At 49.1% G+C, this 17,279-nt stretch overlaps 1 long non-coding RNA gene across 1 annotated transcript in view; it reads right to left on the reverse strand.

Moving 5' to 3' along the window:
- Nucleotides 1-3,625: 3,625 nt before the first annotated feature.
- Nucleotides 3,626-17,279, reverse strand: part of LOC135556564 (uncharacterized) — a 31,316-nt gene continuing 17,662 nt past the window's right edge. The window contains exon 3 of the long non-coding RNA XR_010458011.1: nt 3,626-3,671. This is a non-coding gene — a long non-coding RNA (uncharacterized LOC135556564). The remainder of the gene's footprint in view (nt 3,672-17,279) is intronic.

Raw genomic sequence — 17,279 nt, forward strand, 5'->3', positions numbered from 1 at the left:
GGGCCACTCAAGGACATTCAGAGACTTGTCCCGAAGCCACTCCTGCGTTGTCTTGGCTGTGTGCTTAGGGTCATTGTCCAGTTTGAAGGTGAACCATCGACCCCAGTCTGAGGTCCTGAGCGCTCTGGAGAAGGTTTTCATCAAGAATCTCTCTGTACTTTACACCATTCATCTTTCCTCGATCCTGACTAGTCTCTGTCAGGACCCGGTTACGAACCTGGGTCTCCGGAGTGAGAAACAGTCACTTAACCAACTGAGCCACGAATAGTCAGCAGAACCCAGAAGATGAGGCAGACACAGCAGTACTTAAGACGGTGTATTTAATAAAGTAAAAAAGGAGAAGTCCTTCAATACAAAAATGGCAAATCCAAAAGGTGGTAGGAATAGCACAAAAAAGCCTTAAGAGATACTCAAAAACAAAAACAGAATTCCACAAGAGCATCCACCGGAATCGACAAGAATACACAGAACACTAGGGCTGGGTGCTAACATACAAACACAGAGCACAGAACTGAGGGAAACAAAGGGTTTAAATACAATCAGGGGAAACGAGGCACAGGTGCAAATAATAATGGGGAACAAGGGAAAAAACATAAGGTCAAAAAGCACAATGGGGGCATCTAGTGACCAAAACCCGGAACAACCCTGGCCAAATCCTGACAGTCTTCCAGTCCCTGCCGCTGAAAAACATCCCCACAGCAGGTCCTGAGCGCTCTGGAGAAGGTTTTCATCAAGAATCTCTCTGTACTTTACGCCATTCATCTTTCCTCGATCCTGACTAGTCTCCCAGTCCCTGCCGCTGAAAAACATCCCCACAGCATGATGCTGCCACCCCCATGCTTCACCGTAGGGATGGTGCCAAGTTTCCTTCAGACGTGACGCTTGGCATTCAGGCTAAATAGTTCAATCTTGGTTTCATCAGACCATAGAATCTTGATTCTCATGGTCTGAGAGTCTTTAGCGGTCTTTTGGCAAACTCCAAGCAGGCTGTCATGTGCCTTTTACTGAGTGGCTTCTGTCTGGCCACTCTAGAATAAAGGCCTAATTGGTGGCGTGCTGCAGAGATGGTTGTCCTTCTGGAAGTTTCTCCTATCTCCACAGAGGAACTCTTGAGCTCTGTCAGTGACCATCAGGTTCTTGGTCACTTCCCTGACCAATGCCCTTCTCCCCTGAGTGCTCAGTTTGGTCATGCAGCCAGCTCTAGGAAGAGTCTCGGTGGTTCCAAACTTCTTCAATTTAAGAATGATGGAGGCCACTGTGTTCTTGGGGAGCTTCAATGATGCAGAAATGTTTTGGTACCCTTCCCCAGATCTGTGCCTTGACACAATCCTGTCTTGGAGCTCTATGGACAACTCCTTTGACCTCATGACTTGATCTTTGCTCTGACATGCATCGTCAACTGTGGGACCTTATATAGATGGGTGTGTGCCTTTCCAAATCATGTCCAATCAATTGAATTTACCACAGGTGGACTCCAATCAAGTTGAGGAAACATCTCAAAGATGATCAATTGAAACCGGATTTTCGAAAAACCTGTTTTTGCTTTGTCATTATGGGGCATTGTGTGTAGAATGCTGAGGATTTGGTTGTATTTAATCAATTTTAGAAAAAGGCTGTAACATAACAAAATATGGAAAAAGTCAAGGGGTCTGAATACTTTCCGAAGACACTGTATATCAATGCAAATTGTGTCTGAGTAGTTTACTGGCACATGTACTTGCGACCTGAAACCCTTGGTGTGCCATACGTTTCAAATCTGCACTTGACCTCCTGTTGAGGTCATTTATACTTCACTCTGCAGTTTTTTTCAGATGAGCTTAAATGAAGCAAGGACACAATTAATGAAAACATTTGTTTTTGTCATTTAGCAGGTCCCTCTTACCATCATTTGATGCACATACGCATCAAAGACTTTCATATTATCATTTAAGATGAGAAAAAAAAACTCACACTGCTCTTGCTCGTATGGGCTCCTGAGTGTCACAGCGGTGTAAGGCACTGCATCTCAGTGCCAGAGGCATCACTACAGTCCCTGGTTTGAATCCAGGCTGTATCACATTAGGCTCTTCAATAAGCTTTACGTATCAGCCTCAAGGCCTTCGTCAGAGCTTTTGTGAGTTTTTTTTAATTAGCACCCTTATGTAGACATAGCTCCACCCACATCCGTTCAATGCATCGAATGGGGTTGCAGTTTTTTCTCATCTTATTACCATGCACCTGCAAAAAAGATAGCTCAGATGTGCGAGTGCCATTTGAATATTATCATTTAACAAATCCAAACACAGCAAAAAGAAAGACAAGGTACGGACGACGTTTATAAAATAATAATTTTTATTACTCATTTGAATACATACAATTTCAAAGTTATCCAATAACATGTTAGCTACATGGTAATCATAGATTGTCAGTAGACTTTACCTGAAATGCTCCTGTGTCCTCTGGAGCTGATTAACAGATAACTATTTTATACCTAGATACCTAAATGAATACCTATTTTCGATGCTAGATTATCATGTGGTGCCAATGGTGGCCTCTGCTGTTGTCTGGTGAAGTCTTGCTGCCCTTCAGGGAAGGCAGTAAATTGTATAGTTATCTCCTGATGGGGCAAAATCACTACCCTGAAACCACACAACCTACTACCTCACCCCGTGCGAACATCATAGAGGCAGAGCAGTTTCACGGCAAAATAATAAATAAAGTATACAAAGAGTCAGAACAGAACCAAATGATGCATAGATACAATATAAATGACATTACAATCATGTTATAAACTTGAATTAGTACATAATACGTATTCCTATCGAGGTCCAAGTGACGAGAGCTCTGCAGAGATGATGGATGATATTACAGCCACCTCAGGAAAGACAGTAAGTTGTATAGTTATCTGACAGGAAGGGTATGACCCTAAAACTATACAACCTACTACCTCACCCCAAAGGACAGTGATAGACCCGTCAGTCTACTCTGGTCCTCCAGTACCATGGTCCCAGTCAGCTAAGTCAGGAAGACAGCTTCAACGACACCTCAGTAAACACAGACAAATGGTTAGGATTGAAACATAGTGAAAAGCAACCTGGTTCAAGCATTAATGTTGTAACTCTGTGTGCTGCAACGTTGGTTATGTTTACTCGTTACATTTTTGGGAGCAGAGTGTGGGAGCAGAGTGTGGGAGCAGAGTGTGGGAGCAGAGTGTGGAACTTTCTTTTGTTTATAAAGAATTAAACATAAACACATAATCACAGATTCATTCACCTCTAACCAACTCTAACAGAGATACTGGGATTGTCTGAAGTGTCAATGGGACAGTTTTCCAGATGTAAAAAGCATATTTAATAGCGAATCTCCATTTAAAGAGCTATTTAGTACAGGACTGGGCTTAATGTGTGTCCAGGAAACCTTTACTAAATGCATTCCTGGTAACTGGTGTACACTAGGCATTTCCCAGAAAGGAGTGAGTTTCCACTTGTGGACAGACAGAAAGTGGGGTGGACTAGTTCAAACCCTCAACCACATGTGCAGAGCAGTGCAGCTGCTGCTGTTAATGTTTCTCACCTGCTCCCTAATGAACAGAGAGAGAGAGAGGGGAATACACTGGCCTACAGCCTCCTCCCTCCCTCCCCTCCCTCCTCCTCCCTCCATCATGCTCACAGCAGCTTGTCAGGTAGCTCTGTCTGAAAGGAACGAACAGGAGAAATCAGTTAGTTGTAGGGAAAACATCAACTTGAACTTTGCCTTCTTGCAACAAAATGCAAGAAAAAGGTCATTGCCGTACAGTAAATGAGTATGTTTTCAATCAATTGCCTGGTGAAATGAAAATAAAATGCAGTTTGTGTGTTAATGCATGAGTAAGCACCCAAGGATGCACACACATTCTCTCATTCACTGTCACAATGCCTGCTGTTCGGACATATAATCCTGCTGGATGCGTTGCTATATCCCCTATGTCTGATAGGAGCAGGAGAGTACAGTACAGTACAGTAGTACAGTAAAGTAGTACAGTAGTACATCAGTACATTAGTACAGTACAGCAGTACAGCAGCACAGTAGTACAGTACATGAGTACAGTAGTACAGTACATGAGTACAGTAGGACAGTGGTACAGTACAGTAGTACAGTAGTACAGTATGTTAGTACAGAAGTACAGTAGTGCAATATAGTAGTACAGTACAAATCACAGTAGTATAGCAGTACAGTACAAATCACAGTAGTATAGTACTGTAGCACAGTAGTCCAGTATAGTACAGAACAGTATAGTACAGCACAGTATGTCTTGAGAGGATCATTGTGTCATACAATCCTGTTGGATGCGTTGCTATATCCCCTATGTCTGATAGGAGCAGGAGAGTACAGTACAGTACAGTAGTACAGTAAAGTAGTAAAGTAGTACAGTACATGAGTACAGTAAGACAGTGGTACAGTACAGTAGTACAGCAGTACAGTACAATAGTACAGTAGTACAGTACATGAGTACAGTAAGACAGTGGTACAGTACAGTAGTACAGCAGTACAGTACAATAGTACAGTAGTACAGTAGTACAGTAAAGTAGTAAAGTAGTACAGTACATGAGTACAGTAAGACAGTGGTACAGTACAGTACAGCAGTACAGTAAAGTAGTAAAGTAGTACAGTACATGAGTACAGTAAGACAGCGGTACAGTACAGTACAGTAGTACAGTAAAGTAGTAAAGTAGTACAGTACATGAGTACAGTAAGACAGTGGTACAGTACAGTAGTACAGCAGTACAGTAAAGTAGTAAAGTAGTACAGTACATGAGTACAGTAAGACAGCGGTACAGTACAGTAGTACAGTAAAGTAGTAAAGTAGTACAGTACATGAGTACAGTAAGACAGCGGTACAGTACAGTACAGTAGTACAGTAAAGTAGTAAAGTAGTACAGTACATGAGTACAGTAAGACAGCGGTACAGTACAGTACAGTAGTACAGTAAAGTAGTAAAGTAGTACAGTACATGAGTACAGTAAGACAGTGGTGGACAGAGTGTAGTCTGGCCCAGGAGTGGGAAGGTGAACGGAAAGGCTCTGGAGCAACGAACCACCCTTGCTGTCTCTGCCTGGCCGGTTCCCCTCTTTCCACTGGGATTCTCTGCCTCTAACCCTATTACGGGGGCTGAGTCACTGGCTTGCTGGGGCTCTCTCATGCCGTCCCTGGAGGGGGTGCGTCACCTGAGTGGGTTGATTCACTGATGTGGTCATCCTGTCTGGGTTGGCGCCCCCCCTTTGGGTTGTGCCGTGGCGGAGATCTTTGCGGGCTATACTCAGCTTTGTCTCAGGATGGTAAGTTGGTGGTTGAAGATATCCCTCCAGTGGTGTGGGGGCTGTGCTTTGGCAAAGTGGGTGGGGTTATATCCTTCCTGTTTGGCCCTGTCCGGGGGTGTCCTCGGGTGGGGCCACAGTGTCTCCTGACCCCTCCTGTCTCAGCCTCCAGTATTTATGCTGCAGTAGTTTATGTGTCGGGGGCTGGGGTCAGTTTGTTATATCTGGAGTACTTCTCCTGTCCAATTCGGTGTCCTGTGTGAATCTAAGTGTGCGTTCTCTAATTCTCTCCTTCTCTCTCTCGGAGGACCTGAGCCCTAGGACCATGCCCCAGGACTACCTGACATGATGACTCCTTGCTGTCCCCAGTCCACCTGGCCGTGCTGCTGCTCCAGTTTCAACTGACCTGAGCCCTAGGACCATGCCCCAGGACTACTTGACATGATGACTCCTTGCTGTCCCCAGTCCACCTGGCCGTGCTGCTGCTCCAGTTTCAACTGTTCTGCCTTATTATTATTCGACCATGCTGGTCATTTATGAACATTTGAACATCTTGGCCATGTTCTGTTATAATCTCTACCCGGCACAGCCAGAAGAGGACTGGCCACCCCACATAGCCTGGTTCCTCTCTAGGTTTCTTCCTAGGTTTTGGCTTTTCTAGGGAGTTTTTCCTAGCCACCGTGCTTCTACACCTGCATTGCTTGCTGTTTGGGGTTTTAGGCTGGGTTTCTGTACAGCACTTTGAGATATCAGCTGATGTACGAAGGGCTATATAAATAAATTTGATTTGATTTGATTTGGTACAGTACAGTAGTACAGCAGTACAGTACAATAGTACAGTAGTACAGTACATGAGTACAGTAAGACAGTGGTACAGCACAGTAGTACAGCAGTACAGTACAATAGTACAGTAGTACAGTAGTACAGTAAAGTAGTAAAGTCGTACAGTAAGACAGCGGTACAGTACAGTACAGTAGTACAGTAAAGTAGTAAAGTACATGAGTACAGTAAGACAGTGGTACAGTACAGTAGTACAGCAGTACAGTACAATAGTACAGTAGTACAGTACATGAGTACAGTAAGACAGTGGTACAGTACAGTAGTACAGCAGTACAGTACAATAGTAAAGTAGTACAGTACATGAGTACAGTAAGACAGTGGTACAGTACAGTACAGCAGTACAGTAAAGTAGTAAAGTAGTACAGTACATGAGTACAGTAAGACAGCGGTACAGTACAGTACAGTAGTACAGTAAAGTAGTAAAGTAGTACAGTACATGAGTACAGTAAGACAGCGGTACAGTACAGTAGTACAGTAAAGTAGTAAAGTAGTACAGTACATGAGTATAGTAAGACAGTGGTACAGTACAGTAGTACAGCAGTACAGTACAATAGTACAGTAGTACAGTACATGAGTACAGTAAGACAGTGGTACAGTACAGTAGTACAGCAGTACAGTACCATAGTACAGTAGTACAGTAGTACAGTACGTTAGTACAGTAGTAAAGTAGTGCAATACAGTAGTACAGCAGTACAGTACAAATCACAGTAGTATAGTACAGTAGCACAGTATAGTACAGCACAGTATGTATTGAGAGGATCATTGTGTCTGCTCAGTAGTGAGTATTTTGCTGCCTGCATTATTAAACATAGCCTTGCTTACTGTTCTGGGATGTGAATTACTGGAGGCTTGGCTTCTAGGTACATACACACGCACACGCATACACTCACGAACTTACGCAGGCACACACACTCACAAGCGCAAACACACACACACACACACACACACACACACACACACACACACACACACACACACACACACACACACACACACACACACACACACACACACACACACACACACACACACACACACACACACACACACACACACACACATACTCAAAAGCACCAGACATGGTCATGCAATAGAATGAAAACCACCCTGATTAGCAGGAGCGGGGTCACCTAAAGAGAGAGAGTGTCTTTTTTTTCTGTTGTATTTTAGCCCCCTTTTTCTCCCCAATATTAAAATGTTGTCTCTTTGCTGCAACTCCCCAAGGCCCCGGGAGAGGCGAAGGTGGAGTCATGCGTCCGCCGAAACAAGACCACTCTAACCGCGCTCCTTAACACCTACCAGCTAATCCCGGAAGCCAGCTGAACCAATGTGTTGGAGGAAACACCGTTCAACTGCCTCCTCCATGACGACAGGCAGAGACTCACAGACCTGCCTCCTCCATTAGCTGTCTGACTACAGGCAGAGGCTCACAGACCTGCCTCCTCCATTAGCTGTCTGACTACAGGCAGAGGCTCACAGACCTGCCTCCTCCATTAGCTGTCTGACTACTGGCAGAGGCTCACAGACCTGCCTCCTCCATTAGCTGTCTGACTACTGGCAGAGGCTCACAGACCTGCCTCCTCCATTAGCTGTCTGACTACTGGCAGAGGCTCACAGACCTGCCTCCTCCATTAGCTGTCTGACTACAGGCAGAGGCTCACAGACCTGCCTCCTCCATTAGCTGTCTGACTACAGGCAGAGGCTCACAGACCTGCCTCCTCCATTAGCTGTCTGACTACTGGCAGAGGCTCACAGACCTGCCTCCTCCATTAGCTGTCTGACGACAGGCAGAGGCTCACAGACCTGCCTCCTCCATTAGCTGTCTGACTACTGACAGAGACTCACAGACCTGCCTCCTCCATTAGCTGTCTGACTACTGGCAGAGGCTCACAGACCTGCCTCCTCCATTACCTGTCTGACTACAGGCAGAGGCTCACAGACCTGCCTCCTCCATTAGCTGTCTGACTACTGGCAGAGGCTCACAGACCTGCCTCCTCCATTAGCTGTCTGACTACTGGCAGAGGCTCACAGACCTGCCTCCTCCATTAGCTGTCTGACTACTGGCAGAGGCTCACAGACCTGCCTCCTCCATTAGCTGTCTGACTACTGGCAGAGGCTCACATACCTGCCTCCTCCATTAGCTGTCTGACTACTGGCAGAGGCTCACAGACCTGCCTCCACCATTAACTGTCTGACTACTGGCAGAGGCTCACAGACCTGCCTCCTCCATTAGCTGTCTGACTACTGGCAGAGGCTCACATACCTGCCTCCTCCATTAGCTGTCTGACTACTGGCAGAGGCTCACAGACCTGCCTCCTCCATTAGCTGTCTGACTACTGGCAGAGGCTCACATACCTGCCTCCTCCATTAGCTGTCTGACTACTGGCAGAGGCTCACAGACCTGTCTCCTCCATTAGCTGTCTGACTACTGGCAGAGGCTCACAGACCTGCCTCCTCCATTAGCTGTCTGACTACTGGCAGAGGCTCACAGACCTGCCTCCTCCATTAGCTGTCTGACTACTGGCAGAGGCTCACAGACCTGCCTCCTCCATTAGCTGTCTGACTACTGGCAGAGGCTCACAGACCTGCCTCCTCCATTAGCTGTCTGACTACTGGCAGAGGCTCACAGACCTGCCTCCTCCATTAGCTGTCTGACTACAGGCAGAGGCTCACAGACCTGCCTCCTCCATTAGCTGTCTGACTACTGGCAGAGGCTCACAGACCTGCCTCCTCCATTAGCTGTCTGACTACTGGCAGAGGCTCACAGACCTGCCTCCTCCATTAGCTGTCTGACTACTGGCAGAGGCTCACAGACCTGCCTCCTCCATTACCTGTCTGACTACTGGCAGAGGCTCACAGACCTGCCTCCTCCATTAGCTGTCTGACTACTGACAGAGGCTCACAGACCTGCCTCTTCCATTAGCTGTCTGACTACAGGCAGAGGCTCACAGACCTGCCTCCTCCATTAGCTGTCTGACTATTGGCAGAGGCTCACAGACCTGCCTCCTCCATTAGCTGTCTGACTACTGACAGAGGCTCACAGACCTGCCTCTTCCATTAGCTGTCTGACTACAGGCAGAGGCTCACAGACCTGCCTCCTCCATTAGCTGTCTGACTACTGGCAGAGGCTCACAGACCTGCCTCCTCCATTAGCTGTCTGACTACTGGCAGAGGCTCACAGACCTGCCTCCTCCATTAGCTGTCTGACTACAGGCAGAGGCTCACAGACCTGCCTCCTCCATTAGCTGTCTGACTACTGGCAGAGGCTCACATACCTGCCTCCTCCATTAGCTGTCTGACTACTGGCAGAGGCTCACATACCTGCCTCCTCCATTAGCTGTCTGACTACTGGCAGAGGCTCACAGACCTGCCTCCTCCATTAGCTGTCTGACTACAGGCAGAGGCTCACAGACCTGCCTCCTCCATTAGCTGTCTGACTACTGGCAGAGGCTCACAGACCTGCCTCCTCCATTAGCTGTCTGACTACAGGCAGAGGCTCATAGACCTGCCTCCTCCATTAGCTGTCTGACTACTGGCAGAGGCTCACATACCTGCCTCCTCCATTAGCTGTCTGACTACTGGCAGAGGCTCACAGACCTGCCTCCTCCATTAGCTGTCTGACTACTGGCAGAGGCTCACAGACCTGCCTCCTCCATTAGCTGTCTGACTACAGGCAGAGGCTCACAGACCTGCCTCCTCCATTAGCTGTCTGACTACAGGCAGAGGCTCATAGACCTGCCTCCTCCATTAGCTGTCTGATGACTGGCAGAGGCTCACAGACCTGCCTCCTCCATTAGCTGTCTGACTACTGGCAGAGGCTCACATACCTGCCTCCTCCATTAGCTGTCTGACTACTGGCAGAGGCTCACAGACCTGCCTCCTCCATTACCTGTCTGACTACTGACAGAGACTCACAGACCTGCCTCCTCCATTAGCTGTCTGACTACTGGCAGAGGCTCACAGACCTGCCTCCTCCATTAGCTGTCTGACTACTGGCAGAGGCTCACAGACCTGCCTCCTCCATTAGCTGTCTGACTACTGGCAGAGGCTCACAGACCTGCCTCCTCCATTAGCTGTCTGACTACTGGCAGAGGCTCACATACCTGCCTCCTCCATTAGCTGTCTGACTACTGGCAGAGGCTCACAGACCTGCCTCCACCATTAACTGTCTGACTACTGGCAGAGACTCACAGACCTGCCTCCTCCATTAGCTGTCTGACTACTGGCAGAGGCTCACATACCTGCCTCCTCCATTAGCTGTCTGACTACTGGCAGAGGCTCACAGACCTGCCTCCTCCATTAGCTGTCTGACTACTGGCAGAGGCTCACATACCTGCCTCCTCCATTAGCTGTCTGACTACTGGCAGAGGCTCACAGACCTGTCTCCTCCATTAGCTGTCTGACTACTGGCAGAGGCTCACAGACCTGCCTCCTCCATTAGCTGTCTGACTACTGGCAGAGGCTCACAGACCTGCCTCCTCCATTAGCTGTCTGACTACTGGCAGAGGCTCACAGACCTGCCTCCTCCATTAGCTGTCTGACTACTGGCAGAGGCTCACAGACCTGCCTCCTCCATTAGCTGTCTGACTACTGGCAGAGGCTCACAGACCTGCCTCCTCCATTAGCTGTCTGACTACAGGCAGAGGCTCACAGACCTGCCTCCTCCATTAGCTGTCTGACTACTGGCAGAGGCTCACAGACCTGCCTCCTCCATTAGCTGTCTGACTACTGGCAGAGGCTCACAGACCTGCCTCCTCCATTAGCTGTCTGACTACTGGCAGAGGCTCACAGACCTGCCTCCTCCATTACCTGTCTGACTACTGGCAGAGGCTCACAGACCTGCCTCCTCCATTAGCTGTCTGACTACTGACAGAGGCTCACAGACCTGCCTCTTCCATTAGCTGTCTGACTACAGGCAGAGGCTCACAGACCTGCCTCCTCCATTAGCTGTCTGACTATTGGCAGAGGCTCACAGACCTGCCTCCTCCATTAGCTGTCTGACTACTGACAGAGGCTCACAGACCTGCCTCTTCCATTAGCTGTCTGACTACAGGCAGAGGCTCACAGACCTGCCTCCTCCATTAGCTGTCTGACTACTGGCAGAGGCTCACAGACCTGCCTCCTCCATTAGCTGTCTGACTACTGGCAGAGGCTCACAGACCTGCCTCCTCCATTAGCTGTCTGACTACAGGCAGAGGCTCACAGACCTGCCTCCTCCATTAGCTGTCTGACTACTGGCAGAGGCTCACATACCTGCCTCCTCCATTAGCTGTCTGACTACTGGCAGAGGCTCACATACCTGCCTCCTCCATTAGCTGTCTGACTACTGGCAGAGGCTCACAGACCTGCCTCCTCCATTAGCTGTCTGACTACAGGCAGAGGCTCACAGACCTGCCTCCTCCATTAGCTGTCTGACTACTGGCAGAGGCTCACATACCTGCCTCCTCCATTAGCTGTCTGACTACTGGCAGAGGCTCACAGACCTGCCTCCTCCATTAGCTGTCTGACTACTGGCAGAGGCTCACATACCTGCCTCCTCCATTAGCTGTCTGACTACTGGCAGAGGCTCACAGACCTGCCTCCTCCATTACCTGTCTGACTACTGACAGAGACTCACAGACCTGCCTCCTCCATTAGCTGTCTGACTACTGGCAGAGGCTCACAGACCTGCCTCCTCCATTACCTGTCTGACTACAGGCAGAGGCTCACAGACCTGCCTCCTCCATTAGCTGTCTGACTACTGGCAGAGGCTCACAGACCTGCCTCCTCCATTAGCTGTCTGACTACTGGCAGAGGCTCACAGACCTGCCTCCTCCATTAGCTGTCTGACTACTGGCAGAGGCTCACAGACCTGCCTCCTCCATTAGCTGTCTGACTACTGGCAGAGGCTCACATACCTGCCTCCTCCATTAGCTGTCTGACTACTGGCAGAGGCTCACAGACCTGCCTCCACCATTAACTGTCTGACTACTGGCAGAGACTCACAGACCTGCCTCCTCCATTAGCTGTCTGACTACTGGCAGAGGCTCACATACCTGCCTCCTCCATTAGCTGTCTGACTACTGGCAGAGGCTCACAGACCTGCCTCCTCCATTAGCTGTCTGACTACTGGCAGAGGCTCACATACCTGCCTCCTCCATTAGCTGTCTGACTACTGGCAGAGGCTCACAGACCTGTCTCCTCCATTAGCTGTCTGACTACTGGCAGAGGCTCACAGACCTGCCTCCTCCATTAGCTGTCTGACTACTGGCAGAGGCTCACAGACCTGCCTCCTCCATTAGCTGTCTGACTACTGGCAGAGGCTCACAGACCTGCCTCCTCCATTAGCTGTCTGACTACTGGCAGAGGCTCACAGACCTGCCTCCTCCATTAGCTGTCTGACTACTGGCAGAGGCTCACAGACCTGCCTCCTCCATTAGCTGTCTGACTACAGGCAGAGGCTCACAGACCTGCCTCCTCCATTAGCTGTCTGACTACTGGCAGAGGCTCACAGACCTGCCTCCTCCATTAGCTGTCTGACTACTGGCAGAGGCTCACAGACCTGCCTCCTCCATTAGCTGTCTGACTACTGGCAGAGGCTCACAGACCTGCCTCCTCCATTACCTGTCTGACTACTGGCAGAGGCTCACAGACCTGCCTCCTCCATTAGCTGTCTGACTACTGACAGAGGCTCACAGACCTGCCTCTTCCATTAGCTGTCTGACTACAGGCAGAGGCTCACAGACCTGCCTCCTCCATTAGCTGTCTGACTATTGGCAGAGGCTCACAGACCTGCCTCCTCCATTAGCTGTCTGACTACTGACAGAGGCTCACAGACCTGCCTCTTCCATTAGCTGTCTGACTACAGGCAGAGGCTCACAGACCTGCCTCCTCCATTAGCTGTCTGACTACTGGCAGAGGCTCACAGACCTGCCTCCTCCATTAGCTGTCTGACTACTGGCAGAGGCTCACAGACCTGCCTCCTCCATTAGCTGTCTGACTACAGGCAGAGGCTCACAGACCTGCCTCCTCCATTAGCTGTCTGACTACTGGCAGAGGCTCACATACCTGCCTCCTCCATTAGCTGTCTGACTACTGGCAGAGGCTCACATACCTGCCTCCTCCATTAGCTGTCTGACTACTGGCAGAGGCTCACAGACCTGCCTCCTCCATTAGCTGTCTGACTACAGGCAGAGGCTCACAGACCTGCCTCCTCCATTAGCTGTCTGACTACTGGCAGAGGCTCACAGACCTGCCTCCTCCATTAGCTGTCTGACTACAGGCAGAGGCTCATAGACCTGCCTCCTCCATTAGCTGTCTGACTACTGGCAGAGGCTCACATACCTGCCTCCTCCATTAGCTGTCTGACTACTGGCAGAGGCTCACAGACCTGCCTCCTCCATTAGCTGTCTGACTACTGGCAGAGGCTCACAGACCTGCCTCCTCCATTAGCTGTCTGACTACAGGCAGAGGCTCATAGACCTGCCTCCTCCATTAGCTATCTGACTACTGGCAGAGGCTCACAGACCTGCCTCCTCCATTAGCTGTCTGACTACTGGCAGAGGCTCACAGACCTGCCTCCTCCATTAGCTGTCTGATGACTGGCAGAGGCTCACAGACCTGCCTCCTCCATTAGCTGTCTGACTACTGGCAGAGGCTCACAGACCTGCCTCCTCCATTAGCTGTCTGATGACTGGCAGAGGCTCACAGACCTGCCTCCTCCATTAGCTGTCTGACTACTGGCAGAGGCTCACAGACCTGCCTCCTCCATTAGCTGTCTGACTACTGGCAGAGGCTCATAGACCTGCCTCCTCCATTAGCTGTCTGATGACTGGCAGAGGCTCACAGACCTGCCTCCTCCATTAGCTGTCTGACTACTGGCAGAGGCTCACAGACCTGCCTCCTCCATTAGCTGTCTGATGACTGGCAGAGGCTCACAGACCTGCCTCCTCCATTAGCTGTCTGACTACTGGCAGAGGCTCACAGACCTGCCTCCTCCATTAGCTGTCTGATGACTGGCAGAGGCTCACAGACCTGCCTCCTCCATTAGCTGTCTGACTACTGGCAGAGGCTCACAGACCTGCCTCCTCCATTAGCTGTCTGACTACAGGCAGAGGCTCATAGACCTGCCTCCTCCATTAGCTGTCTGATGACTGGCAGAGGCTCACAGACCTGCCTCCTCCATTAGCTGTCTGACTACTGGCAGAGGCTCACATACCTGCCTCCTCCATTAGCTGTCTGACTACTGGCAGAGGCTCACAGACCTGCCTCCTCCATTAGCTGTCTGACTACTGGCAGAGGCTCACAGACCTGCCTCCTCCATTAGCTGTCTGACTACTGGCAGAGGCTCACAGACCTGCCTCCTCCATTAGCTGTCTGACTACTGGCAGAGGCTCACATACCTGCCTCCTCCATTAGCTGTCTGACTACTGGCAGAGGCTCACATACCTGCCTCCTCCATTAGCTGTCTGACTACTGGCAGAGGCTCACAGACCTGCCTCCTCCATTAGCTGTCTGACTACAGGCAGAGGCTCACAGACCTGCCTCCTCCATTAGCTGTCTGATGACTGGCAGAGGCTCACAGACCTGCCTCCTCCATTAGCTGTCTGACTACTGGCAGAGGCTCACAGACCTGCCTCCTCCATTAGCTGTCTGACTACAGGCAGAGGCTCATAGACCTGCCTCCTCCATTAGCTGTCTGATGACTGGCAGAGGCTCACAGACCTGCCTCCTCCATTAGCTGTCTGACTACTGGCAGAGGCTCACATACCTGCCTCCTCCATTAGCTGTCTGACTACTGGCAGAGGCTCACAGACCTGCCTCCTCCATTACCTGTCTGACTACAGGCAGAGGCTCACAGACCTGCCTCCTCCATTAGCTGTCTGACTACAGGCAGAGGCTCACATACCTGCCTCCTCCATTAGCTGTCTGACTACTGGCAGAGGCTCACAGACCTGCCTCCTCCATTAGCTGTCTGACTACTGGCAGAGGCTCACATACCTGCCTCCTCCATTAGCTGTCTGACTACTGGCAGAGGCTCACAGACCTGCCTCCTCCATTAGCTGTCTGACTACAGGCAGAGGCTCATAGACCTGCCTCCTCCATTAGCTGTCTGACTACTGTCAGAGGCTCACAGACCTGCCTCCTCCATTAGCTGTCTGACTACTGGCAGAGGCTCACAGACCTGCCTCCTCCATTAGCTGTCCACCATAATGCTATCAGTACGCCAAGACAAGGTGAATAAGCATTAACGCTACAGTCAATATGAAGTTTATTTCCCAAATGCTAAATCCACAAATTTATCACATTTGTGTTTTTTCATCAGAAATGATTACTTATGGGTTTCTTCATTTGTGCGTAAAATATTACTGTTCTCTGATTTTTAATTCATAGATTTTCGACTTGTATGATTGTTATAATTTATTTTAGCAAAACGCTATATATCCATTGTGCTGGAATAGCTGGAATGGAATGTTGGTATCTTGTATATTTGACTGTGATATGTGGCTATCTTTAGATGAATGCACATACTGTTAATTGCTCTGGACTTACATTTGACTAAAATGTGAAATGTAAACGTTTTACATCCAGATCTCATATTACTGTTTTTTATTACTTTTTCATTTGTTACATTTGACTGTGTAAAACCCAGCAGTACTACTTATTTCTCTGAGAGTGAGGCGGATATATAGCGTTTTACAAAAAAATTATATTATTTGTTTCTCTGAAATAAATCCATCAAGTGATAGATTTTAAACAAATACATGTCTGTCATTGAACAACCCTATGCCAAGATTAGATAGTGAAAAAAACACTAATCTCTTTCAAAATTTCTTTAAACAATAAAAGCTCATTTACCAACATTTCTGCAAATAGATATATTGCATTTTGGAATGAAAGTCTTCATGCAGTATATCAATCAATATTAGCACAATAAAGCTGAATTTCACTGACCGGTTTAGTGTGGAAACCTGAGCTGGAGGGCATGAAGTGCCTGGACACAGAGTTCCGTGTGTAGGCCAGGTCACCAATGGGAGATTTAATTGGTCGGTTAAAGACAGGCAGCGTCTCTACAGTCAAAACGAAAGCCTTTCTCCTCAAACGTACACCTCTGTCTGCACTCCCCCTGCCACAGAGCTTCTGTAGACTGATGTGTGTGTGTGTGTGTCTGTATGTGTGTGTGTGTGTGTGTGTGTGTGTCTATTGGTGTGTGTGTGTGTGTGTGTGTGTGTGTGTGTGTGTGTGTGTGTGTGTGTGTGTGTGTGTGTGTGTGTGTGTGTGTGTGTGTGTGTGTGTGTGTGTGTGTGTGTGTGTGTGTGTGTGTAGTCCAGAGAGGTAACCAGGTGCAGACAGGAGGCATCCAGACAGACACGTCATAGTGTTTAAAAAGGGAAGAATGGCTTCTTGGCCCCCTGGGTTAAGGGAGGGAGCAGGCATGGACATCTATTTATACCAGCCCAGAGAGAGGAGAGCAGAGAACAGGGAGGGGGTTGCCAGGCCAGGTCCAGTTACACATGGCTGGGTGGGTGGGTGGGTGGGTGGGGGGTGGGGATTCTGGTCAAAGTCAGACAGGCTGACCTCCCTATAACCTCTGGTGCTGATATGGGCCTTGTGAGGCGTCCTGGTTGTGCTGTAACTGTGTGTCTGCCTGTGGAGTGACATTCTGCTGTACATGTTGAAGGTATGATTTAAAAAAAAATCACATAAGTGCGATCCAGTTCATAGCAAATCCTTAACCTTCACACCCAGAGCCAGAGTTAATATGGCCTGTATGGAAGTAGGATTAACCAAAGTTAGCTGATCTAGCCCCAGTTAGCTGATCTAGCCCCAGTTAGCTGATCTAGCCCCAGTTAGTTGATCTAGCACTAGTTAGATGATCTAGCCCCAGTTAGCTGATCTAGCCCCAGTTGGCTGATCTAGCACTAGTTAGCTGATCTAGCCCCAGTTAGCTGATCTAGCACTAGTTAGCTGATCTAACCCCAGTTAGCTGATCTAGCCCCAGTTAGCTGATCTAGCACTAGTTAGCTGATCTAACCCCAGTTAGCTGATCTAGCACTAGTTAGCTGATCTAACCCCAGTTAGCTGATCTATTACTAGTTAGCTGATCTAGCCCCAGTTAGCTGATCTAGCCCCAGTTCGCTGATCTAGCACTAGTTAGCTGATCTAACCCCAGTTAGCTGATCTAGC

Source organism: Oncorhynchus masou, chromosome 15, assembly GCF_036934945.1.
Source record: "Oncorhynchus masou masou isolate Uvic2021 chromosome 15, UVic_Omas_1.1, whole genome shotgun sequence".
NCBI lineage: Eukaryota > Metazoa > Chordata > Actinopteri > Salmoniformes > Salmonidae > Oncorhynchus > Oncorhynchus masou.